The sequence below is a fragment of the Meleagris gallopavo genome, chromosome 5, assembly GCF_000146605.3.
Source record: "Meleagris gallopavo isolate NT-WF06-2002-E0010 breed Aviagen turkey brand Nicholas breeding stock chromosome 5, Turkey_5.1, whole genome shotgun sequence".
Taxonomy (NCBI): domain Eukaryota; kingdom Metazoa; phylum Chordata; class Aves; order Galliformes; family Phasianidae; genus Meleagris; species Meleagris gallopavo.
In genome coordinates, this window is record NC_015015.2 from 1,709,087 (window position 1) to 1,736,401 (window position 27,315).

The 27,315-nt window shown below is 43.0% G+C and overlaps 1 long non-coding RNA gene across 2 annotated transcripts; it reads left to right on the forward strand.

Annotated features, from left to right (window-relative positions):
* Positions 1-27,109, forward strand: LOC109367617. Of its 2 annotated transcripts, none has more exons than XR_004159789.1 (11): positions 1-474; positions 3,860-4,016; positions 4,103-4,185; positions 4,848-5,017; positions 6,864-7,035; positions 7,113-7,309; positions 8,979-10,330; positions 11,520-11,655; positions 19,392-19,487; positions 20,603-22,387; positions 22,466-27,109. It is a non-coding gene; the product is annotated as an uncharacterized LOC109367617 (long non-coding RNA). The 2 variants fall into 2 exon arrangements; XR_004159790.1 differs by having other exon boundaries at positions 20,783-22,387.
* The last annotated feature ends 206 nt before the right edge of the window (positions 27,110-27,315 follow it).

Consider the following 27,315-nt stretch of genomic DNA (forward strand, 5'->3'; position numbering starts at 1 on the left):
AACTATTAAGCCTCCTGGTGATGTTGAAATTTATTGTAACCAAAGATCAGTTCTTCATTTTGGGTGTCAGTTCAGAATCTTTTTCTTTTTTCAGTCAGCAGTGGGTAGACTAGAGAATTGGTTTTCTCAACCACGCCTGTTTGCTGACAAAGAACTCTATGTTTAAGAACATCTGTATTGAACATGGCTGTCTTTCCTCAGATAAAGCTTTTTCTTGGAGGACCAAAAAAAAGCAAACACAACCTTACATACAATGCACCCTGCGTTATTCTCTCTCGTTGGTATTTTGTTTGTTCTTATCACATAAGGAGGAAGGATCCAGTTCCTGGAATACTTCATTGTGCCATGAGCTTCTAGAACAGCCATTGACCTGGATTGCTCTCCAGCCTCCTGACGGACCTGGCAACTCTTCACTGCATGCATGTAGCTAGGACAGGTGCAGTCCGTGATACAGGTCTACATTCATCGCTGCAGGTATTGGTAGTGAGAACTGAGTCATTACTCCTAAAGCTAAAATTTTGAGTCAGCAGGTTTTGCTCAAGGATTTGAGCAGCCCGAAGCCTCCTGGCAACACTCAGATAAATGAAGGCTGGCAGAAGTGCAGCCAGGGGTATGTCTTGAGTAAGGCTGGTAGTGAGTGAGGAAATTCCAGGCGATCCCTTGCAGACATAAAAGTCCGTAGCAGGCTCTGCAATAGGCAAGCTGTGTATGTCGTAAAGTTGTGTATCTTTTGGTTTCAAATATTTGCCTTGCAGCTTTTTGGCCATGGTGTGAAGCAGATAGAATCAAGTTGTCCTGCATTGGAATAGGAGGGCCTTTATTTGTAACAGCCTGAGATTTTTCCCACTTAGACGAGCATCAGGGACAGTCACTGCTTCACCATCAAGCGATGATGACGGTGAATGCACATGTTCATTTAGAGAAATGTGTATTCTTCAGAGGTACTTTCTAAGTGTTTTTTCCTCTTGTATGTTTTTACTCTGGCTCCATCAGCTTCACCATCCTTACAGCTGTTTTTCATCACTTGTTCTTCTCCATGGCAGGATCTCTTCAATTTTATTTTCTCCTTTTCCTTCATGATTTTAGAAGTTGATCTAGCTTTTCCTCCAGTCTCAGAAAGGCGACGTTCTGGTTCTGAGCAGTTACGAAAAGGCCAGAAAAACATTTGCAGAGATATTTTGGTGTTTTTTTCTTCCTGTACTCTTTAGAGTCTTTGAAATGTATATGTGTCTATCTACTGTCAGAGGCAGGTAATTTTCCTTTGCTGGATGTCAGCCTTATCTGACAATCGGTGTAAATAGGGCACAGTATGATTTGAAGAACTACTGTTTCACAGGGAGGCAAAACTGCAATGAATCTGCTTCTTTTCAAGGATTTTTCACTACTAAAAGTAGCTCAGTATCCATAAGCAGTATAAAACTTGGATAATAAGTCTTCCTCTGAGATCTGATCCAAGTCCATTGAACTTGCTGGGAGTCATTCTATAGACTTCAGCCGGCTTTGGATCATACACCTGGCATCTGTCTGGATTGTTTCTGTCTATTACTCATCCTTCATACAGGAGGAAATGGTGTGTCCCTGGTTAACATGCAAGAACCTCTTGGCAGGAAGAGGGACCTACCTATTGTAAGTGCTGAATCTTTCCAAGTGATTGATTAATGGCAGTGTAGTCGATTAACCTTTCTTCTTTTGAGAGCAGCTTTCATCTAGTCATCTCGCTAAGGCTGAAAGCAGTCAAGGCCTTTATCAGGGGAGAGCTGTGGAACTGTATGCTCCCCTGAGGTGATTGGTTCCCAATTCACTCTGCATAGTGAATTTAGTGAATTCAGCAGACCTTGAGGTCAAGCATTTATTAGGCTAAGAGACTGTCAAATCAATCTGGTCTACTCCAGGCAAGTTCTACCAGGAGAATGGGTTCTGCCAAGACCGTGTCTAAGAAATAGATTGATGGCTAACTCCTGGTTGAAGCTGCCTTTCTCTTTTCCATTTTCCGTGAATCAGAATTTTTTTCCCCTCGCTGACACCAATATTTTCTCTCTAGACAAATTTTATTAAGGAAACTCCTGGAAATCATCCATAATTTAAGGTGGAGGGAGACATCCAAACTCTGCAGTCCTTCTATTTGGTGTTAAATTGACACAAGGGCTGAAACCTTGCTTTTGACCATACCTGATTGAATTACACTTCTGGAATATTCCTCTCTTACCAACAACCTCCCTCCTTTTTTCTTTTCTTTCTGTTTTTCTTTTTCTTTCTTTCTTTTTTTTTTTTCCAGCATGCTGTCTGGTAGTTTAAGTCAGGTAGGGATTCTTATTCTCCCTGCCTGCCATGACTAACTTATTATTAAAAGTGCATCAATTTAGATGTGTGCAGGAAAGCCTGCAACAAAGAGCAATGTTTTGTCTTGCCCCTGGCTTGAGGTATAGATCCTAACTTCCTTACAGATTCCTCATTTCTAGTAACCAGTCTTTATGCACTGTCTTTGTTGCTAATTGACATTTACCCACTAAGCAGATTAAATCTTATTATGGCCAGGTGTAGACACCTGCTTCAGCTATTTCAGCCTTCCCAGGACACCCTATGCACTTTTGCAGAAAGTCCTAGCCATCAAAGCACTGTCTACCTCCCAAGGCGCAAAGAAAAGGACTCTAATAAATCACTGTACCTAAGTGCAACATGGAAGACTAAAGTTGGGTTTTAACATTTTCAACTTCGGTTCCTGTCAGCCTAATCAAGAGAAAATGCAAGAGGGAGTTTTAGTGCACTGAATCGGATTTCAGTCATCCATATTGATTTATTTTTCTCCATCTCTCTATCACTTTCCATGCTTTCATCTCTGGCTTGAGCCAGCCAACTTTGTAATGATTCATTCATGACCTGGCTCTAAGGATACATCTTGTTTTGTTCTACTCTCAGTTTTGCTGAGGACGTTTTCCGCAGGCTTAGTTTGCTTTCTGTTGGTTATAGCATAGAACTGGAGAAGTCCTTCAATTCTTCCAGGGCACATTTTCCTTCATTCTTGTTGCACACTTATAGCCACTTGCTTTGTACCTAAAGTTTGCATTCACAAGAGGGGGTCTGACAAGAGCATTTGCCTCAGTATAGGATAACTGAGTGAATGTCTTCTTCAAGGTGAGGTTAGTATTTACCTAAGTAAATGGCTCCGTGGTAGAATAGGATTTGTCAGATGAGGAGGTTGGACTGAAAGGCTTCTAGGAGTTTAGGGCTTTTAAACTACAAAATATTCAAAAGTATGCTTGAAAATGTGGAGTTAAATGTCTGAAGACTTGGTCTTCCTCAAATCTCAATAAAATCTGTTCTTCTACTCATGTTACTATTACTGTGACTCAAACATGTCAGTATTGACAGGGGTGTTCTGCGATGATTTTTCTGTTAGAAAAGAACCAACACAAAATATTTAATTTTTTTGCATACAGTGTACAATCCTCTTCACTGTTCACTGCCATGCGAGTATTTCAGCAAAATATTTCTGCTGGCTGCAGGGAGTTGGTCACTCTGCAACTGGAGGAAGAGTGTAATTTTTCTCTTTCGTTGCTGTTGCTAATTGCGAATACCTTGTGTCAGCATGGATCTGATTTGTTTGGAAGCTCATAATACACGCAGCAAGAGATCACCCATGCTGTAAGGCTGAATCTAAAAGGACAGGTTGCTGTAAAGGTAGGAGAAAAGGAATATCTCGACTTCACAAGTTGAAAACTGACTTGCCTAAGATCACACAGCAGATCTCACGTTCTTAACCAAGTCTGCATCTCTCGAACTGTTTTGATGACAGTTTTCCATTTTTTACACTTTGCTTTGGAAATAGGTGGAGAACCCAATTCCTTTGTTTCCCCAACAGCAAAGCTGCTGCTGTGATAATCATCCCTGGATCCTGGAACACAGAATGACAGGGGAGCCTTCTTTCAGCTAGACGGAAAACAAAAATCAAAGCCAATTCCTGCATTTTTAATCAAGCCAGGATACAATGAGGATAAACGGCTAAAACCAGGCTCCTGGTAATAGAGCAAGCAATCTTTGTTAGATGCACAGCAAAAAACCTTATCAATCATCTTAAAGTGCATCTTGTGTTTTTTTTCTTCAGCAGGCAAATAAGTGATGAATTAGCTTACTTCAAACTCTCTGAAGATCAGCACTAGCATAGATTCTTTGAAAGATCTGAAGCAGGTACAAAATCTTTACGTTACTTTAAGACAGAGACTACAGCTCTGTCAGTAAGACCACCTTGTTATTGGCTTTATGTTATGAGGTATCTAGAGAGTTTTGAAGACTGCATATTTGAACATCATATTGATGCTGAGGCTTCTGGCTGAAGTCCAACTCAGACTGGGGGAAGAGTAGCAGCTCCTAAGAGGAGCTAAATTGTATTGATTAAGGCTTCCTAATCAGCAGAACTTCTAGTATAGAGTGCTACTGAATTTACTGGAGACTTAAAACTACAAAATACATGGACTTATTATCCATAATCAATTATACTAGACATAAAACTTTGAAATTCAGTAGCTACAGCTGCTTAAAATGAAACTCAGTGTATTTTTGTCTCTGATTGGGATTTCTGTTACTGAGGCTAGATTATCAGGTTTTTAGGTTACCAGCAGCATTTGTAATACCTTATTAGATACTGCATCTTTGGTGGTATTTAAATCCATCACCTTACAGTATCTAGAAGTATGGAAAAGGTCTATTTTTGTGTGAGTTCCTGTGCAAAAAAAATCGAATTGATTGCTCCAAGATTACTTTCGTAAAATTTTACTAAGTTACCAGTTAGATTTAAAAACAGTGGATAGCTGCAGTTTAAAATTTACCATTCTTACTGTAATGTCCTGCAGCAAATAGCAGATGATGCAAGGACTCTCCCAGGAAAACCTCAGCTTCATCTCTGTGACAGCAGTGCTCAACCAAGGCTAAGAGCTGCTTCATTCGGTGTTACGTGTCCAACGTGGGAGTCCTTTTAGTGTGAAGCACACAGCAAGCAAGAAGCAGGGAGTGCAGGAACCAGGTAACAGTGTGCTGTTCTTACTGTTGGAGGAGCTATGGGACAAAAATTAAGCAAAAGCAGTTACATAAGTGACCTGTGGCCAAAGTAAGCATAGAATCCTTATTTTCTGAACATGCAGTTTGCAGCTGTTTCATTCCTCCAGCTTTTTATTTTTAAAGGTCTTAGAGTGAGAATTAACTGGTTCCCTGATCCTAACTTGCAGGAACTAATTAAAAATAATTATTTTCATACGTTACTTGCTTATACTTTTCAGAACTAGTAGTGTTCCCATGCTTCAGGCAAGATGTATGCTGGTTTATTTAGACAAGCAGTATTTTATTCCTTGTTTACCGAAATCTTTATTTTCTGATAAAGCTTACGAGGGTATGTAGCAAAGTGACCAGGGTAAGAACAGTTTTAAGTCCATCACAGCTCAGATGTTTCTGTGCATCTGTGAAGTGTTTCACAAAGTTCAATTCCTTGGGTAGGAGTTGTTCTTTGTTGAAACATTAATCCCAGTTTATTTTTTTTCAGACCAGTCAGTAGGACTTCTATACACCATGCAATAGTATTTTTTTTCTTAAGCTATGTTTTGATAGACTTAGCTCCCCAGTGTAAAGACGTGCTTGAACAATGAGGGGAGGTAAACAGTGTGGTTGCTCTGATGATTTAGCTTGCTGACTTTTATATGGAACAAGAGGAAAGCTGGTCGGGTGTCAGCAGTCATTACATTTTGTCTGTGATGTGCTTTCCCAGCACATTGGCACATGTGAGGCTGCCTTCTAACTACTAAAACAGACTTTTCCAAGGAACAAATTATCTATCTGGAGTGTAGTAACCCTATGCAGACAGCCACAGCTGTAGCCTTCAGTGGCTTCAGTAGGATCATGTGTCCTGGCCAGAATATAGATATAAAGGCCATTTAAGCTGTGGTAGCATTATTCATCATGAAAAGCTTAGCCAAATAACAAAAATATCTCTGGTTTTGTTGCTAGACAATTTTAAGAGGATTTTTATTGCAATAAATTAGTCTTGCGTGGTTACAGAACTGCAGTACATAGTTTCAGCATTTCTATGGATTTGATTCTGCGAATTTAGTGATATGGTCGTGTGGGTTAGGGATGTAGGGCTGGGTGCTGTGCTGAAATGGCTGATGAAAGAGGAACACTTCTGCTTCAGTCTAACATACCTACAGCCCAAGAATGAAGCACTGGTATAACACTGGTAATATTTAAAGGAAGGCCACGCAAAATTTAATCCTCCTTACAAATACGTTTTCATATATACATATATATATATATATATATATATATATATAAATGTATCATTTCTCAAGTAAATTCGACCAGCAGCAATTACATTGAATTTAGAAATGAACATGAAACATGGTACCTGTGCATTTGTATATTTAGTTATTGAAATACTTGTTTATCTTTTTCTGGCCTCTAAAAATCATTATGTAGCTGTGCTGCTGCTGTTTGTTACTACGCCCATAGGCCAATGCTGTGGTGGTAACACGATACACCCAGAGAAAGAGATATGTGCTCTGCCATCTAGGTCAGCTGGTTCTTTTTCCTTTGAGACAAGATAGTAGCTCTTCGTAGCAAATGAAGCCTCTCTAATCTTCAACCATTGTCCATTTACACATGAGTAAATAGGTTAAACTGTTCATAAAATGATAGAATCATACCAAAGAGTAATACAAAGTGGCAGCAGCAAAACTGAAAAGCAGTCCATTATATTCTGCTCTGGCTAGTACCTGCCACCACACCGAAGACGGAGTGCGGTATTGGATAACGATCAGGTTAATGGATATGGGGAAATAGGGTAATTCAGAGAAGAGCCTTGCCTTCATTCCTTCTGCCAGGGGACGTGAGTGCTCTCGCAATGGCCCTCCAGAGCTCAGCCCAGCAATTGGCCAGGTTCCTGCAGGTGAGGGGTGACCAGCACAGCACAGGACCCTGCCCAAACAGCTAAGCAACCTGATTGCACGACACGTGCCTGACTGCACCATGATTGCATCTCTGCGTAAACGAGCAGTGAGTTTCATTACGTTAGTAGTTTTTCTGCCTACTTCTTTGCACTCTAGAAATACGGTATCCTTTTAATCCTCCAGCCTTCAGTGCTACAGCCCGTTTGCTCCTCCTCAGCTGAACCTGCAGGTCTGCTCATGACGGCCACTGGCTGAGCACTGGGACTGCCCTGCCCCTGGGACTGCCTGCCAGCACTGAGAAAAGGCTTCTGGGGTGAGAGGCAACAAGTGCTCCCTGATGGCAACATGTTTTAGAGGATGTTTGCACCGAAAACAAAACGGTATCTGTCTAGAATATAAATAAGCATAAACAGGTAACAGTACTGCTTTGTCAACCAGGAATGAGTAACTGAGCTAGGCAATTTCCCAAGCCCGTCATAGTCCCTTACATTCTAGAAAGCTGCTATGATCCCATAATAATCACTGGATGTTAGCTTTCCATTCGGGTAGTTTGTCCAATATAATTCTGCCAGGACTTATGGCTCATCCTTACAATAATAGGTCACCATATGTTTCACATCTGGTCCTTCAGAAAAGCCATATTGCACACGACACCAACTATTTTAGGGTACAGTCTCCAGAGATCCTTAAGTGTGACTAGCAGTCCTGACAGTTTATCAGTTTCACTAATCAGCATTAAAACCTCATTTTACTATTAACAAGCATGATTAGTACTAGTCCAAATGACAAATAAACAACTTTACTAGTTTTGTTTTTAGCAAGCTGATAAAGCTGTTTGTTTTTGGTTTTTTTTTCTAAAATAAAGGCACCTAAAAAGCCAACAGCAAGTCCACCATTTTGCCACCAAAATTCATTTGTCCAAATTAACCTAAGTTCTCCAGTGATGATAATGCAGAATTGTGTTTAGTCAGACAACAAGGTTAAGATTATGGATTTCTTCATGTTCGTATCTCTCAGAAATCAGATATCTGTAGTTTGTAATAGGAGAGGGGTGAGTTAGAGTTGCCTGCAATATCTGAATATTCACTGTTAGCTGAAGGCTTCAGTCTATAGTCATGATCTAACTAGCTTTTATATGAGAGAGAAAAGGCAAAAATAATCCCGTTTGCAGACAACAGTATGCAGAGAAAATGTCTTCTCTTGCCCCACACACCCCATCCTGGGACCTGCTGGTATTTATAGCTTGAAACACTTCATTTTCTATAGGTTTACTGTAGAGGATTGAAACTTGATACAAATTCTTTGTGTGAAAAGTATTTCACATGAAGTTTTCCTGTGAGAATAAAACACAGGAGCCTCCATTACTCACTGACTGCCTCGCACAGTTTTGTGCACATCTTTTGTTCTTAGCCTGTGTCCTAACAGCCTTTTCTCAACATACCATCCCCTAAGATATTAATAAGAGGAGAGTATGCAGAGTGCAGATGTACTTTCTAACTTTTAGTAGTCTGTATTGTGAGACAGTTCTCTACAAGAAGTCAGCCAGGCAAGCTGTGAAAAATCTTTACAAAGAGCCAGAATGCAATAATTTGGTTCTCTTCTCCATTACTCACCAAACGAAAATTCTCCTTGTGCTCCACACAGCGCAGTCTGGCAGCTTTTTAACATCACCAGCTTGGGGGATGCTGTTGGAAGGACTCCCCTGTGTGCCACTGCTGAATGGGCAGGCACAGCAGGCCTCGTGCTCTTCAAGTAAAATGCTTTTTTCTTCCCTCTTTAAAGAAGAGTTTCTTTCCATTACGTTTAGCGAGCATTTGGGATTTCTGGACCCCAGGTGGAATATAACAGGAAGGTATATGTGCTCCCTTAAAACCTTGGGGGGATAAGGGCTAATTTCCAGGTGGCTCATTATAACAGGAAATTGTCTAAAAGTGTTGTGAAATTCTGGACATGCCTTTGCTCTGCATATGCCTGGTGGGCCCTTCTTCCAAGAGCAAAGAATTCCTTCAGTACTTACAGTCAACATTTCCCTTTCTTTTTGATGGGCAGAAAGCTGTTTGATCCTTCCAGCACGAGGGTGGCTAATTTAGCATGGATTTGGTGAGCAGCTTTGGGCACTCTGCATCACAGCGGATGACACGGACTGCTTCCTTTGTAGCCGTTACTGTCTCATAGCTACAAAGGGAGGAAAGGCATTTATTCCAATCGCTGCAGTAAGACTGGATTTATTCCCTATCTCACCTTCAGGTAAGTACTGGGGTACGTAGTGGGGGTCCTGACCCAGAGCCACGCTGTGATGTCCCTTTCTGGGCCACTGCTGTCGGCGCAGGCTGGTTCCCTGTCAGGCTGGGAGTGGAGCAGGAGGCAGTGGAAGTGGTTTGAAAGCTGTCACTTCTGCGAGCGCCCGGAGCTGTGATGCTAATCAAGAAAAAGGCAGGAGATGGACTGGGTTCTTTACATGAGCAGGGCTCCAGGGTTGAAATTTATTTTGAGCTTGTGCTTATTTTTAGAGCGTTTCTTGCTGTTGTTGTCAAACCTATGCTAAAACAATTACTGTTGCTGAGGGTCACCAGGAGTTCAGCAGTGCTGAAAACCTCCCAGCACCGCTCCGAGGGCCTGCATGGCCAGGCAGGGCAGCCCACACAGACACCGTCGCTTAAAGAAACAGCAGCTTCTTGCCTTCCCTCTTCCTAGTTGTGAATGAAAAGCGTATTTGAGCCCTTTTAGCTAATGTCATCAAGGCGCATTGCCAAAATCCAGTTCCAGGTATCCCAGCACCAGCCCTGCCGTGCCCTTGCGGGACCTGGCTGCTCCGTTCTTGGCCTGGGGGAGGGACAGACAGGTGTCAAACTGGCTGCTGCTTCTTTCCAGTGCAGCCCGGGAGACAGGCTGTCCAATAAAGCAAGATAGTGACAAGCTAAAGCCATGACAAGAACAAAACTCAAGTCTTCCAAGGGAGCCCCTCAAACACGCTCCCCCCATGCTCAGCTGCGGGCCTCAAACCACTGCGTTTCTGTCTGGCAAGAGTGTGTGCAAAGAGACGGACTGCTGTCTGCACACCACTTTGGTTTAATTCTCCCATTTCCTAACTGATACACAAAATCGTTTCTTAAGTAACATCATTTTTGCATTTAGAGGAGTTAAGATACTGATTTTTCTGGTCAGTCTGTTGGCTGCGGAATCACAAGTGATGCAAGGCAGCTGTTCCTGCACTTTTAAAGCGTTATTGCTGAGAACTTTATACATCTAAAGGCATAAATAAACCTGCACTAGGAAGAAAGAGTGTGGCAGAAACAGTAGAGATCCTGGGCTCTCTGTTCAAGGCGAAGACAAGAACTTTCTGTAGATGTGACAGAGCACCATGGCTCTCCTCTCCACCAGCAAAGGATTCAACAATCCAAGTAAGCACTGTATTCCTTGTATTTAAACCACATTTATTCTTTTCACGGCCATAAAAAGCAGAACACGTGGGAGGCCGTATCTTCCCCCAAATGGCTTATGTTTTGGCAGTTATGCTTCAAATGAGAGCGGGACAAAAGTTGTGGCTCTGGGGAGGGAGGAAAGATTTAAACAACAACAAAAAAATTTAAAAACTGCCTGCTTTCACTTACCTGATGCACTTTCTGCAGCAGAGCATTGACTGCTGTAAATCTGCATGCACTGTTGAGGAGCTGTACTGTTTCAGATGGAGAGCTGCTTTACATGTTATTGTGCATTTGTGTATGTATTTTATATATAATTGTAAAATGACATTGTTTTCACTTTTTGTGTGTGTGTCTATATATGCATATATATATATACACACACACCAAAATGTGAAAGAATGTGCTGATATTTTGTACCTTGACATGATGCACAGCAGCTAAAGCACCCTGGTTTCATGGGATATGTGCACACATATGCAAAGACAGTTACTTCAGAACTGTTTTTGTTGTACCCAACTAGCAGGATTTTTAATAGCAGTACTCAAGAAGCTGCAAGAGAGATTTGTTTTCAGTTTCTCAGCCATTCATGAAAAATATTTGCTCGTGGATTAACTTGCTTATAAAATCGGAGCTCTGGTTGTAAGCAGTCTTCAGCACAGGCCTCTTACATGATACAGAAAAGTTGGACTTCTCACCACAAACAGATTTTATTGGGTACTGGGGAACTGCAGTGCAGTTAAACAGGTGCAAGCTTGATCCTGCAGCCAGTGGAGTCAAGGTTTTTGCCACACATCTCAAATCTGAAGATGACCCCAGCTTCTGGTGGAAATAGAGCATGTTTTGTTCTGTGATCAACATGCTTATACTTAATAATTAAAAGTGTGGGTACCGGACAAGCACAGCAGATTCAAAGCAATTTCTCGATGGAGAGACTGGCGCCTTCGGGAAAGGGTCAGTCTTTATTGCCTGTGAGGGTGCTGTCAGCATAAATAATTATCATGAACTTCAACTTCAAGCAATCAAACTTCATTGTATTGAAGGAGCCCCATTAAATGCTTAGATTGTTCTTAATTTGATCTAGTGCGGTCAATTCCCTCGGGAAAGAGAGGCTAGAAAAAATCAATATGCCATCGCAAAGGAAGCAGAGGTGTTCTGTCTCATCTAGCAGAGGAAGGAGAACCGTCTGAGGAACGGGAGCCTATCTCATCCTGCTGAAACAAAAGAGTGATGTATCTTTCTGGATGCGGAAGATGCTCATCAGAAGCGCTGGAACCACTTGGAGCAGATGACAAGTTTTGAAGGTAACTTATCAGCTGAGATAAATCAGACTCAAAGTAGTATTTCTTCCACAGTAGTGCTCAGATAACATGTAAGCCTCCTCTCTTCCTTTCCCAGTTCTTCTTATCTAGCCTGTCTGACTGATCAGCCCTGCCAGCGCTCTCCCACTGCTTGCTGAGTGCAGCTGGCGACTGCTGGGACAGGCACTGCTGCTTCTGTCCTTGGGGAGAGGCACAGAGCAGAGAGGCTTCAGTGCATCCTCCCTTTATTTATAGTTCTGCAAGTCACATTACGCTGCTGGTTCCAATTTATTTGTTTTAATCTCCACTTCCTCAGCGGAGATAGTGGAATAACTGCATGTTGAAGGGGAAGGATCCTGGCTTCATGGGCAAAACTATGAATTGCATAGAACCATCCTACTATTCATCATACTTAGGCCTATTTAACTGCCCTGCCTGGACCTGTGTGAGCTCCCCTAATTGAGCTCCATTTTCTACCTTAAGTATCTTTCGCTGTGAACTTCTGTTGTAGTACTTGTTGCAGCTATGCTAGAGGACGTTTAAAAAGTTGAAATAATAGGCGCAGTTTTGTTTTTTAATTAAAACTGCTTTTATTTCTTCTCCGTTAAATATTACCCCCTGTCACTTCGTAGTTATTCTTTTCACCACAGTTCATACTGAAATGTTTTTGAACAAAAGAACCGCTTGCGGTAAGCAGATTTTTTGCCTAGCAGTTTGAAAGTAGAGCTGTAGGTGAAAAACTAACTTTAAAAAAAAAGCAACCACGTAACAGAGAAATATTAATAAATCCAAGGCCATTTATGAAGTAAAATTATTTTTTATTTGCAAGCTTGCCTTACCTGCCTGATTGCAGGATTGTGGATTGCAAGTGCACATGGAACTTCTGCGATCTGAGTTTTCTGCCAAAAAGAAAGTTCTTCTGGATTGTGTTATGGATAACCAAATTAATTTTATGTCAGAGATGTTGCAAATGGCACATATGGAGATTATACAGAAAAATATCATATTTCTCTTTCTCATCATTGGTTGAATATTGGAAAACATTACTTTGTTCAGAGCAGGCATAACAACCCTGCTCTTTCCAATTGGCTTCGGCAGACAAAAGCTGGCTTGCTCTACTCCTCTTTGGTAAAGAAAGACAGCAGGCTTTCACAGGACTTCAGCCTTTCCCCTAGAAGTGAGTTCAGCGTGCATGCTTAAATCCACAGTGAGCAGATAGACAGCTTTCCTTGGCCTTTTCAAAAGAGATGAACAGAACTTGTAGCTTGCTTGTAGCAAACAGCCACCTTTTTGTGTGGGAGAAGATGGCTTTTGACTGACTGACACGGCAGGTGCCACGGGAGCCAAGACAATTCTGCATTTCAACCGATTGTTGTCACTACCAAAGCCTATTATCTAGGGTAATAAAGTTTAAGATTAAGGGGATTCTGCATGTTTGTGTTATTCCCCACAAAGCTTATCTTCTAATAGACCAGCTGCTTTATTGCACTTTGCCCACCCCTTCTCATTGTATGGAGAAGCTGCGTGCACAAATGGGAATGCACTGAGGCAGGCCTTGGCTACCAGCTGGGAATATCGTATCGCCCCCAGCCTCCATCTGGGGGTATTAAGTTACCATCAGTTGCCAGCTGGGAACATCGTGTCTTGCACCTCACCCAGCAAAGCACATCGCACTGCTCTCGGCTCCTGCTGAGGTCAGGACCAGGTTGCATTCCCACTCTTCCTCTCTGGGACTTGGGTGCTCAGCATGCAGCATTTCTTGCTCTGCTGGCCCGCAGCAAGCACGCCCGCTTCCTGCTGGAGATGCAAGTATTCAGATGAAGAAGTCTTCTCATTCTTTTCTCTGGCATGTGCCCTTGGAAAAAAATGTCAAATTTCTGTAGCAGAAAGTATTCAGATGAACCTGCCAGCCGTTCATCACTCTGAGAATGCATGCGTTTCTTTCCCTCAAGTCTTAAATCTTGCATTCTCTGAAGGCCACAACATTAAGATAGTACTGCCACGTCTTATACCAAACGTAATCAGCCAACCTCAGGTCAGGATGCAGTGGGATACTCTGTGCATCTCCCTCACTTCCTTTTTTTTTTCCTCTCTGGATATACCCAAATGCACTGTAAGAAACAGCATCTGCTAGTATGACACCCTGCCTTCCTCACAGTGCCCAGGAGATCATTAAAATAATGTTAGCATTTCACTTCCAGTCCGGAGATCTCTCAGTACTTCAAAGGGACATAAACTGGAAGAACAGGCCAACAGGAGCCTCCTGAAATTCAGCAAGTATACGTGCAAAGCTTTGGGCCTAGAAGGAACTTGCCTCTGGAAGCAGGTGTGGGGAGCACCAGGCTGGAAGAAAATGTGGGGACTTGCAAGAGATCTCCAGCACAAGATAGGATGAAGTGAGGATGGCTGAGATGATCCAGGGCTGGAACACCTGTCTTGGATGGAGAAGCTGCTCTTGTTGGACCTGGAGAAGAGATGGATGGGATGGAATCTAGCAGCAGCTCCCCAAAAACCCAAACAAGTGGTGCCTGGCTCTTCAAAGAGGTGCACGGTGGAAGGACAAGAACTGTCTTAAATTGAAATCTGAGAGGTTCTGAGCGGTAGCAGAAAGTCTTTTTCACCATGGAAGCAGAGCGGTGGTACAAGTTACTCAGAGATGTTGTACATTTCCATTTTTGGAGTCTGCAAGATCCAGCTGAATAGAGCAGCAGTAGGTATCTTTGCCTTTGCATGGATAAAGCCTTCTACTGGCAGCTCCATTGCCTGCTTTCCACTTGCAAATCTGCACCCTCTCACCCTGGCTGCTAAAGCTGTACTTCCCAGCCTGCCTATGGCAGTGTTTATTGCTTGTCCTCACACTCCTGTTCTTATCCCACTGTGCTCACGGCAAAGCCCAATATTGCTGTAGTAGCTGCTTCTCATGGGCCACCAGCACGAGCATCACTCTTTTCCCACCTTTTCTCCTACTTTCCTCATTCGGTTGTAGCTTTAGGATTTCTTTGAGAGCTCAAATAATACACAGACACGAAGCTTAACAGCCAACAAGGAGTTTGAGTGGGTATGGATGAAAACTTTGAGGCACAAAAAGGCACAAAAAGGAGGCTGGCCTCCGTGTTATCAGTAAATTCTGCAGTAGGAGTCCTTAACAGCCCTGCTGGTAACATATGGGGAGGGGAGCAATACTGTAGCTTGTCAAAGTCTCTGTTGTACATCTCAAGGCATTCAATACCAGCTCTTCTGATACTTTATAGTTTCAAAACGAAGACTAGGGATGACACGTTTGGTCTTTGGGGGTAATATTACCTTTAATAAACAGGTAAGACTATCTCTAATTTAGAAACTGCAACATCTTTGGGATTGAGTCACAGTGTATGGATGAACTGGAGTTTCAGAACAGCTTCAGACATCACTTATTTCTGTCCCTGATTCAGACACACTCTCTTGCTACTGGCTCAAGAAGGCAAGCACACTACAGATCAATATACTTTAGGGAACAAGTTGGAGGAAGAGGGAGTAATGGTGAGATGATTCTCATATTTCTTTGATACCTATTAATATTACCTTGGTCATAAAATGCAGACCTAAACTTCAGAATAAGGTAGATCTTTGCAGCAAAATGCATAACACTTATGAGTTAGGAGGTCCTGTGAGCATCATTTATGGGGAAAAAAGGGAAGAAAGAGTGGCAGCTGTGAGCCAAAGCGACTCTGCATGGTCTGGAGGACTTGGCTTCTTCTATTCTGAGACATCTGCGTCAGTAATACTCTATTAAGCATAGGTAATAAGGTACACCACCCTCAAAACTCAGAGGCAAGGATAAAAATACTAGGTAAGATTAATCAAATATCAACCAAACGTGAGAAGAAATCAGACAGGAAATTTTCCCTTTTGTGATTCACTTTTGGGAAAGATCTAGTCTGTCTAACCAGACATTGAGCTCAGAGCACATGCTGTACATACGCGGTGGTGACAACAACTGCAGCTCACACTCCTGTAAGCTGCTTTATCATAAGGCAACAGCACTTAATTTAGCTCCTAATAAAAAGTGTCAGAAGATTAAGACCAAGCTGAAAATTTCTACCGCCATCCTGGGATTTAGAGGTTATTTTGAAATCATTAATACAGCCACTATTTGAACTCTTGATCAGCGAGTATTAAATTCATCCATAAGTACATAAATCATAAGACATAGGAAAGCAGGGCTACGCAGCACAGGCAGGCCTTTTAAACTTGCTTTTCTCATCTTTGCCAGCAGTTGTAATGTATTTTGTCACCTCCTGAGCTGCATAAAGAAGCAGTGCTACGGCCCTCCCTATGCAATTCTCTCTCTTCATGCCCTGAATTCCCAGGTGACTTATTTCCCTCCCCATGGCTCCCTGGCTTGATTTGTACCACTCCTGAGCACAGAGGAGCAGGCCTGGCTTTGCCCCCTGCTCTTTGCAGCAAGCAGCTGTTTCTGAAGAACGTTTAGATGATCTGGATGATTCTTGATACATTTGTTGTGTCCTCTAGCTGTGATACCCTGGAAAATCACGCCAACGTGGTGTGCTGAAAAAGGGTGAGATGCATTTCTTGGCTCAGTGTAGTTATGTACTTCCTCATTCCACAGGGAGGTTTTGGGTGCATTATGTATTCCTGCATTGATGCTGGGCTGTGCATTAGGGGTGACAGGGCCACCAGGCACTCATCCTTCCTTCCTTTGCCTTGCAGCAGCAGACGAGGTGGTTCCAAGAGGCAGCGCCAGTTCTACTCTGAGGTTTTTGTTGACCATCAGGCTTATTTTTTGTCATGCTGTGATCTTGCTCATGTGCACGGCTTTTGGATTTTCTCCATCAAGATTGTATTCTGTATTTTATTATGTTGTTGTTGAGTCCATGGCTATGAGTGCTTGTCCAGTGACACAGCAGAGCAGTTCTGACTCGCACACACCATAGTAATAGGTTTAACGACCTGATCCTTGGGCTGTGGTGATAAAGAAGACAACTTGGTTTTCTTTTTAAAGCAGTGGCTAATGGGAAATCACTCTCTAAATTCAGAAAGCTCAACCGCTTATTAAACTGTTTATTCAAAATATAGTCTATATTGGAAGTAGACAAGCCAGCACAGCAGTCAGGGAACTCTAACAGCAATTGTTTTGTTCTGGAAGTTCTTAACAAAAAGCAGTAGATCAGACAAAAGATTGTGCTGATGAGCACGTTTAGTTGATGCTGCCTTCTGACAGCCGCAGTCTTTAAGACAATGGCTATGTTTTCTTCTAGAAACAGCTCATCAGAACAGTGACCCTCACAACACAGATTCCCACAGAGAAATTAATGTTTTCCATTCCACTCTAGAGAATGTTTGGATAAAACTGTCACTCTACAATATTATTCCACTGTTTCATACTCTTTTTTTTTTTTTTGGTTTTCTTCGCATAATACTTTTCTACCCTTAAAACAAGGATTCCTATCAAATCTCTGTTTGCCATCGCAGAAAACTGTTGTTTTGGGTTTTTTTTCCAAGCATCCCTTGCCACAGCACTGACAGCTCAGGTTACATTAGGAGATCTCTTAGGAGGTGAAGTGGACTTAGTAATGCATCCGACTTTCATTACTCAGCCAGATTGTGGAGTCTATCAATTATCCCCACATTGACAGTCTAGTGAATTAATTGGCGCGTTTGACAAGGACAGCTATTACCCCGTGTTGTTCTGACAGCTGGGTTTGATATCAGAAATTTGTCAACCTTCGCCTCCACGTAAACTGCTGGATGAACAGATCAGCCCAGGACATATCAAGATTTTTTTTTTTCCCTGTGCAATCTCAACATCTGGCGATAACCGAAACCCTAAATAAAATCACAGACATTCATAACATCCATAAGCAAACAGCACACCAGACCTGGGCCATAAAACAATCCACTGTCCTGGCTGACAAAATGTTTGAGGAGTCAGAAAACTAATTTATTACCAGAAAAGTTAGCACCCTTCAGTAATGACTTTCCCCGTGTCCTTCAGGTTCCATCCATACTTGCAGGGTGGGAGTATTTTCAGTTTCTCTGAGTTCAGAGGTGACAAGGCAGCTGATAACTTAAACTTCACCTCACTTAGGTGGCAAGATTTGGGTGGTAGCCCGGTGTAAGTTGGATCTGTGCTGTGCTCTGATTGCTGCTGCCCCTGTTTGAGACAGCCAGCACTGACAGTTTCTAATTTTCTGTCTTCTCCATGGCTACTCACAAGAGCTTCTCCCCTGCCTTTTCAGACCAGATTAGAGAATGACTCAGAACTTTAACAAAGAAAACAGCATGCAGGAGTTGGCTGTGGCTCAGTGGCCTCACAGCAGTTGTTGGTCTCCATCCCTCCTTCCTCCCAAGGAAAACACGGGGCTGTTCTCCAGCTCTGTCTTGGCGACTGCCATGCCCCCATCTTTCCCCTCCAGCAGAATTGCCCCCGCAGGTAAAGGCAAACAGACCCACCCTGCAGCCTAAAGTATCTCAGGTGGGAGCCCTCCGATGTGGAAATTCATTAGGCCCAAGATACAGCACCGGTCATGCTTGGACGTTAATTCGTAAACAATTAGTGTGTGTTAAAGCTATTAGAGAGTCAGGGCTTAGGCAGCTCTGTGAAAAAGCAAAGAAAAAACTTCTTATTCCCAGCTCAAGCAATCAAGCAGCAGCTAATTGGCTTTTTCAAGGCCATGTGGCATACTGCACGTGTACCAGCAAAGGGAGCCAAGCACTTCTGTGCAGTACTGCACCCCCAAAGCAAGCATCTTTTCCTTGGAATAAAATGATTTCACTTTTTAAATAATAATCTGGAGAACAGGTTGTAGGCATCTGTTATCCAGATTATCTTAAGGATGAGGTCAGACACGAATGGATGTTGATCTGGGCTCAAAAGCTGTCAAGGAACAGCTGTGTCTGACAGACAGCACCCCAAAACCCCCGTTGGCAGGGCTCCAGGGGCCACTGGTCCCATGGGTTTAGGCCAGCACACTCAACATGGAGCTCCCCAAGCTGGCAAGAGACAAAACATTGAGTCCCAGTCTCAGCATTGTCCTTCAGAGAGCTAAGCATGTGTCTCCACTTAGATGGCAGCTAGGCAGCCTTTCTCCTCTAACTGTATTTCCCTTTCTTCAGAAAGCAAAGAAGAGGAGATCACCCCTCCTTCCATCAGCCAAAATAGTCTGTGGATTAACATGGCTCTTGGTGGAAGTTCAGCACAAGCCAGTATTGGAGTGCACAGCTCTAGAGATCCCAGATCTCTGACTATGCCAGCAGCATTGAGCTAGATTTATTGATAGACACCTAAAGAATCAAAGCACAGTGGCTCAGAGGCAGCTGAGCAGGGGGCTGAGGTCTCATTCCCTCCTAGGCAGTTAGGTGCTCAGCCTCTCATGCACTGCCCACCCTCCCACACTGCAGAGGCTTTAAATCTGTTTCCTGATATCCCACGCTGCTCAAAAGGCCTTGAAAGGACTCGAGTTTTAAATACTGCCAAAATCATGGTGTGGTGAAGCGTTACTGCCAGGAATAGCAGTTGGCTGAAAGCTTCAAAATGTTGAATGACCGCATTATCATTAGATCTGGAAATTACAGGTCTTTTCAAAAGATAGCAATGCAGTTATTTATACCATACTAGTTGTTGATGGCACGTGGTATGAAGACTCAATCATTTGATGCTTGGTGAAAAGATACTTAAGAATGGCTTATGACTCTTCGGCAGGAAAATAGCTGTAATCAGTTCTGTTTTCTCTGACCAGGTCACATGTTGGTGGATCACAAGTTCGTTCAACCCAGTAGGCGGACACACAGCCAAAGCTGAACTTCTTCAGCAGCTACTCCAAGAAAAGTGAATGGTAAGAAGCTACGGTTATGGCATGTTCAGAAAATGAGCAGTAGGTGATCTGGCAGGCTCAGTCCCACAGATCCTTGTAGGAAAACTTTACCTCGTGCAAGTCAGTTGTTCAACTCCCCAAGACAAGGGGCTGCTTGCATCTGCAAGAATTTCCAGTGCTGAACTGCAGGGCATTTTGCTTTCCATTGGAACAAAAACTGTGATAGTGCCTCAGCCTCATACCATAAAAAAATAGGACTGATGATTTTTGTTCTGCATTTTGTCCCCCCAAAAAATGACAAGTGGAAAGATTGCAAGGGAAACAGGCTGCTTATTCTTTCTGCATCTGGCTGCTAACTTGGTATGAACTGTACAACAAAAGCTGGAAATGTCCCACGGGCAAAACATATCAGAATCTCCTGCAGGTATTATGTGGCACGTTTGGTGACATCACCTTTGAATTAAGTGGCAATCTTAAAGATAATTAGATCAACAAGCAGAGAATGTTACAAAAATTAAAAGCAGTTTGATGGTGAAATGTTTAAATTTTGGAGGCACTGCATTAAATTACGCAGCCATACATCAAATGAATTTTCAAGTCAGAGTGACCTTTGGTTAATGCATATTGAAATAATCCTAGTTTATGAAATATTTGTTGGTGCAGAAAAAAAAAAACCAACATACTCTTAGATTTTGCCTTTTAAAATACTTATTATAGTGTATTAAAAAAGACAGCCTGGTAAGCATTCATTAGCTGTAAAAGAAGCACAGGGATGCGTACAGCTATTGCAGCAAACCACAGTGTTAAATTACCTGAGCTAGAACAGCAGTAGTAGATTCTTTCAGAAAAAAAAGGCTGCTCAAATAGACACAGGCTGTAAGATTACCTTTAAAATGTTTTACTGCGGACCTAAAATAGCTACCCAGCTTTAAAAAAAAGAAAAAGAAAAAAAAAAAAAAAAGAGAAGGGGAAGGAAAAAAAAAGAGGGTGAGAAAGAGAACATAATTTCAAAACCCTTAGCTTATTTTTAATTTATAGTCCTTGGAAAAAAAATAAGTGGATAGCCCAATCATTTATATGCCTGGGCAAAAGCAATACATCTATATAAAAGTACAGTGATATATTTCTGTTGCTAGTTTAATGTGCTGCTCTGTGCCCTGCGTGTTCTGATTCATTGGAGAGCAGCAATCATGTCGACAGGAGCTGTTCTTCAGTTCCCATCAGCGACAACTAAAGGCCAATTCAAGGTTGTGGTGGGGTCATGAATCTAACACAGTCACTGATAGAACAATTTCCCTTCCACATGACACCGTCAGTGGGACACAGAGGGAATATACAGCCAGGACTGCAGCAGGTATGTCTTGTTATTCTCATCCCTCCTCTCCCCCCTTCCTTTTTTACTTTTAATTTTTGATGCTGGGCTCTGCTGTTAAGAAGCCTCTGGGGCATACACAGTCAGGAAATAAGAAGAGGGGAAACTTCTCAGCCTTTCAGAATCTAGCATCCTCCTGGCCTCTGTGCAGAGCAGCTCAGCAATATGAGCTCAGTTTGAGAGCCAGATCCACCCCAAGACGATGCGCGCTGTACAGCCATGCCAGCCTTTTAAATGAGGAGCTCTGCAAGCTCTGCAATGACCTCACTTCTGGTACTGTACCTTTTGAATTAATAGAAAGGGCATTTTTATTTGGATTGAACCCCACCAGAGTCACTGGCTTTTCACAGCATGAAGCTTGGACCTGAATTTTGCCTGACACATTCTTTTCACACATTTGTAGTTTATCCTTCCAAGGGACTTGGCACAAGCCTGGAACAAGCCCCAAGAAAAGAGCCAGCTCCTGCTATTGTTTCTGCCATACATGTCCCAGGGAGAGCAGATTTTGGACCAGATGAGTAATATTTCATTCTCATACCACTATTAGTCATGGTGGGTATACAGCATCTGACATGTTAGCGCAATATAGCTGAGAACTTTCAATTAGAACTGCAAATTCTAATCTCTAGCAATGGGGCCCACGTTGAGGAGCATTTCTATTGCACGGATAGAAACAGTGAACACAGTAAGCACCACATTCTGAAAAATTACTTCCAGTACCTAAAGTCTTAAGGCTATGCAGATTTCTGCCTTCCATGTTAAAAAAAAAAACAAAACACAAAGAACAGACCTGTAAAAATGGAATCATAGGATGGGCTAAGGTTTGGTGGAGACTTTAAAGATCATTTAGTTCAAACACCCTGCTGTGTATAGGGTTGCCATCCACTGGATCAGTCTGCCCAGGGCCCCATCCAACCCATCCACAGTACTCCAGGCAGGGCTTCATGAGAGCAGAGGGGGACAATCCCTTCTCTTTTCCTGCTGGCCACTGCCCTTTTGAGGCAGCCCAGGATATTGTTGGCCTTTTGAGCTTCAAGAGCATACCTCTCACTCACCTCCAGCTTTCTGTCCATCAGACCCCCCAAGACCTTCTCCACTGGGCTGGTCTCAAGGTCTTCTTCTCACAGACTGTACTCAGATCTAGGATTGCCTCAACCCAAGTGCAACAACACTCAAGCCTGTCCAGGTCCCTCTGGATGCCATCCCTTTCTTCTACTTTATCTACTGTACCACTCAGCTTAGTGTCATCAGCAAACTTGCTGAGGGTACGCTCAATCCAATGGTTTATGGTGTTGACAAAGATGTTGAAGTATATTTATCCCAAGGCTGACTCCTAGGGGACACCACTCGTGACCAGCTCCACCTGGATATAGAACCATTGTCATCAACCCTCTGGCTACAACCATCCAACCAATTCTTTATCCACTCAGTAGTCCATCCTTTAAATCTATCTCTCTCCAATTTAGAGATAAAGATGTCAAAGGCCTTGTGCAAGTCCAAGTAGATGACGTCAGTTGTCCTTCCTTTGTCCACTGATGCTGTCCACCAGGTTGGTCAGGCACGATCTGCCATTGGTGAAGCTGTGTTGGCTGTCTCGGATCACCTCTTCATCTTGCATGTGCCTTAGCATCTCTTCCAGGCAGATAAGATCCGTGATCTTCCCAGGAAAATGTGTCCATGTGTCCGTGGAGATCCAGACAACTTTCTCAGCCCCAGAGATGGCCCCTTCAGGCTGGGACTCCCTGAAAATCTATTACAAATTCTATCGTTATAATTCTATAATCTATTAAATTCTATCATGATAATTCTGTAAATTCTGCCATCATAAAATCTATTCCATAAATCTGTTACAAATTCTATGATTCTGTGATTCTGTGAAAAGCAAAACCAGGACAGCAATGGTGGGCCTATGTCTGTGCAGGGCTATAAATGTAGGGCTTCGACACCCAGCGTGTCACACCCTTACCAGCTGCAAGTACTGAAATCACTGTGTTCCTGGGAAACACTGAAACAAAATTAGCAAAAAGTTCAAAAAGCTCAGATCTAAAAATATAGCTGCAATTCACAATTCCCTTTAATAGAACCTTATTCCTGCACTTGGTGTAACTGAAGGTATTTATAGACAGGGTAAAAAGATGGAATGGAGATTTGTATTTATGAATAATAAAGCAGCTGTGAATGGGAAGAAGCAAGGTTGTGTAACACACCACCTTCTGCAGTGATGTCCCAGCAAGGACGGGAGCTCCAGTTCTGGTTCAGGCCTGGCAGCTGTACACACAGCTCCTTGGGGCACCATGTTGCTGTGAGCACAGTGGGGCAGCACGGTCATGCATGGTCCTTGGCCTCGGGGCAGAGAGCTGCACCGGTCTGATTTCACTTGTGTTAAAAGTACTCTGACAATGGAGACTTGGGTCTCTCTCGTTCTGTTAGGTCTGTGCTGGCAACTGGATTAATATTAAAATGACGAACACCGTACACACGCAACTCACATTTCCTAGGTTACAAATAACTGGAGCAAAGCAAATATACCAACATTAATAATTCACCCTAAGAGTTTAGCTCGTTTTTCTTTTATGGAACTTCTACAGGCAGATTGCAATTTCCTCAGATTTATTCATTATTCAGATTCAGTCAACAATTTAAAAGAAATGTTTACCTACTAGATAGCCTGTGGTTTGCTTCCCGTGTCACTAGTCAGTTTTGTAACTTGAACTGTTAGTCATAATAATGTAATTAAGTTATCTGATATGATTTCTGTCCCTTGGCTACGTCAAAATTTCATTCTTTGGGGAGACACTACCATCCACGTCTGCATAAAGATCAAGTTTCTACAAACATCATTGTCTGTGTCCGAATTCTTCCGCATGCATGCAAACTAAGAACTGAACTGAGCTGTTCAGATGTGTGACAAACGATCATTAAAACGGGCAGAACATCTTCGTTTCCTCACTTCTCTGTCACGTAAGAAAATGAGTGTTCCTTAGCTGTGTTTAATCTCTCCTGCTACGTGGTTCTTCCCCTTCTCCACTGGTTCTGCATGTAGAAAGTTAACAAATAAAAAGCTACTGGCAACAATGAGAGACCTTTCACTCGCATCTCGGCAGAAGCCTTTGAGTTTCTGAAGATCCACAGCCACAAGCGAACACAGCACTGAGATGGAGAAATAAGCCTGGCCAGGAGCTTTCCTTCCTCCCCAGGCCGTCACAGGAAGCTGTCAGCTTGCAGAAGGACCTGGGAAATGACGGTAGTGATGACAGAAAAGGGAAGAGCTCTGTCATTCTGTGCTCTGTAGTCATTCGCCCCTCTGTGGCCACGCTCCTACTCTCAGCTGAGCCCTGCTCTCCAAACTGAGCAAAGCGCTTCTGCAGAGCTGAGTCACAGCAGAAGCCACAACGCTGTTCAGGAGGAGGTGAGAAACCGGGATGTGTAGGCTACCTCCAGGGGGCAGGGGTTTCTTTCCCTAGATCTATTTTGTCTGCAAAGCTGCAGTGCTCTCTCTGCATTTTTGGAGGAGGTAGAATAGATTTAGAAAGTGGCTGCTTATCGATTTATGGTCTTTATGCTGGACATGGCTTTTTATTAAAGAAAGCAGATACTCAATACTGTTAACTAGTAATGGGAATTGACTTTTCACTAATTGCACAGGACCTGGCATTAATATACTTTAATAGAAAACGGGTCCATGCGCTCCGGATCAATCCTGAAGTTTTTTCTGCCTGCACTACAGACAAAGGACTCCAGCAACAGCAACGTAGTTAAATGAGACACTTCATTTTTTGTTTATCTACCATCCATCCAATTACTGAGATAAGCACACGTCTCCAAGGAATGAGGGAAGACTGTAGCTTGGCTGCTCATCCTGTCTGTGTGTCCTGCAGGGACCATCCCTTCCCGCGTGGCTGTGATGCAATCCACCACCCAGCTCCCAGGGCTGCTCCTGCACCAGGCAGATTGCCACTGGCTTTAAGGGCCCGAGAGCACGGCTTGGAGCAGCCTCACCCTGTAACCATCCCTCAGGCTGCCCTCAGCTCTCCCGTTGGCCTCCTCTGTGGCCAGCAGGATAACAGCAGGCCCCGTGGCGTTCCAGGCACCAGCAATGACACTGGGACTGACAAAGGGCAATGCTAATTAATGCTTCATGCTAGTTAATGGTGGATACTTACGTCGTGTGAAAATCATTTTTAGCTCCCTGCAGTTGGCTCAGCTTGACTCCTGCTGCTGCCTGCCTCCCGTCAGGGAAACCCTGCCATTAGCTGGACCCAGCAGCACCGTGTTTCTTTCCCACTGAATCAACTCTGCAAAAGGAAAGCCAAAGTCTTGCAAACCTCTGTCTCCTCACAGCACCACAGTGGTTGGTCCTGATGGTGACATCTGGTTGTAGGGGGCCACCTGTATTTGTCCTCTCATGAAGTGCAGCTTCATGTACGTGCAGCCATCTACTAGCAGTGCCAAATGGTTGCTTCTGGATACCTGTGGGTGTGCAGAGCAAGCTGCCCCACAGAAATATTTTATTCAGTAAGACAGGACTCGAAGATGAAAGGGTAACCGCTTCTGATCATAACCTTGGCTTTGTCTTTTCAGCAATTATACTTTAATTGCATTGCCCTATTTGAAATAGAATTGTAATTGGAAAAAAAAAAAAATGACATTCTCTGATGCATACTCTTGACACACATTATTTGTTTTTTATTCAAACATAAATGTTTTCTGTAACACTATAAAAAAAAGAAAAAAAATAAGCAAAATTGAAATGTCAGTAGCAATTTCTGACATGTGAAAAGCACCATCAGCAACTCGTGCTGGTTGCTGGGCAAGGGGTTTCAATCCAACTCAACAGAAATCCAGCTGTGAAATGAGCAGAGTTGGAGAGGAGGAAGAATGTGAGAGGGAAAGGACCTCAGCCCCAGCCCTTCAGGAGAGCTGGCCGTTGCACATGGCAGTATCAGAATATCATACCTGCAACCAGCTGTGACTGTGTGATAAGTGGGCCTTTCAGATCACATGGAAACAGAAGATGCAGAAAGATAATTTCAAACCTTACTACTCACCACTGAATAATTGCTAGGGTCAATATAAGTCAATGAAACACAGGTTCCCTTCAGTTGTACTCTATAGAGCGCAGCCATAGAGAAGTGTCTTTGCATCTTCTTCCTTAACTCTCAGGAGGATCCAAGAGAATCTACTCTGGTGGCAGCTTATACCTTGTAATTTGCATTTGGAGTTTCTGAGAGCTGAGCTCCAGCCAGTCTGGTGGTCACACTGCGTGCAAGGAGAGCTGGGGCTCAGTGCATCACTCCATGCTGGGGGAGGTACCTGGCAGCACCCAGCATGCTGCAGTTCACACACACATGGAGTAGGAGAAGCTGCTGATGTCCTCCGCAGCGGTTCTTATGATGGATTTCCTTTGTCAGCAGCTCTGCATTCTCATTTGCTCCAAAACAGATCCGGTCCAGTGTTAGTTCAGAGAGTCAGCAGTTCACAGGCAAGAAATTAACACAGGGGAGCCATAAACCAGAGGTAGCTGGCACAGACGAGGCTGGATAAATTGTGCCTCTTTTATTGGTTTATTTTTTTATAAAAGCAAAACCAGAACTGAAGCACAACAGTCAGAACAAAACCTCCCTTTCAGAAAAATGGATTTTTGGAGTTGCCTGCAGACATAACCTACTTTTGTTAGTGCTGGTTAATTCCTCTGTGCTTTGTACCCAGCTAGTTTGTTATGACCAGAACAACTTGCTATTGCCAGAGAAATACACAGACATGCAGGCTGACAGAACAGCGTAGTGAGAGCTGGGGGTCCCTTGGTGAAGGTCTGAGCACCTGTACAATTTAGGAACCTGACTTGAGGTGTAGTACATTTAATAACTCTAACCTTCTCTTCTGTTGAGACAGCTCTCTGAAAGTGAGGTGGCACAAAGGTAATAACTAAAAACTAAACAGAAATATAATCACTGATTAATAAGGTAAGTGTTAAAAAGAGCTGGGTGTCAGGAGGAGGGTTAAAGCAGCATTGAAGACAGCTGATAGGATGCAGCCCAGGTGATGGGAAACTCCCAGGGGAGCACCTGCCAGAGCAATTAGATGCTATAAAAGAGAAAGAAAGGAGCAACTTGGAGCTTTGCTTGTGCTGAGGTTATTTTGCGGGGAGAAATTCATTCTCTTGAATGCATCTGGACTCTTAGGCCCTCAGAAATAATATTCTAGAGCAAAAAGCACTTAATTTAGAAAATCTGTTGTTCTACTGAGAATCTGTAGAACTTGATTTTCTCTCTTTAAGGAAAGTAGTTGCGTTACTCAAATTGCTATGTAGGACCTTTATATACGCACCAAATTATGGTGCTTATTTCTTCTCTGTGTGGGCTGGACTCCGGAGGAGATATTTGGATCCTTTGTAGTGAATAGCAAATTGTAATTGTAACTGTAGAGCTGTGCTGTTCTCCACTTAACAGCCTAATAGCAAGCAACATATCTCGTGTA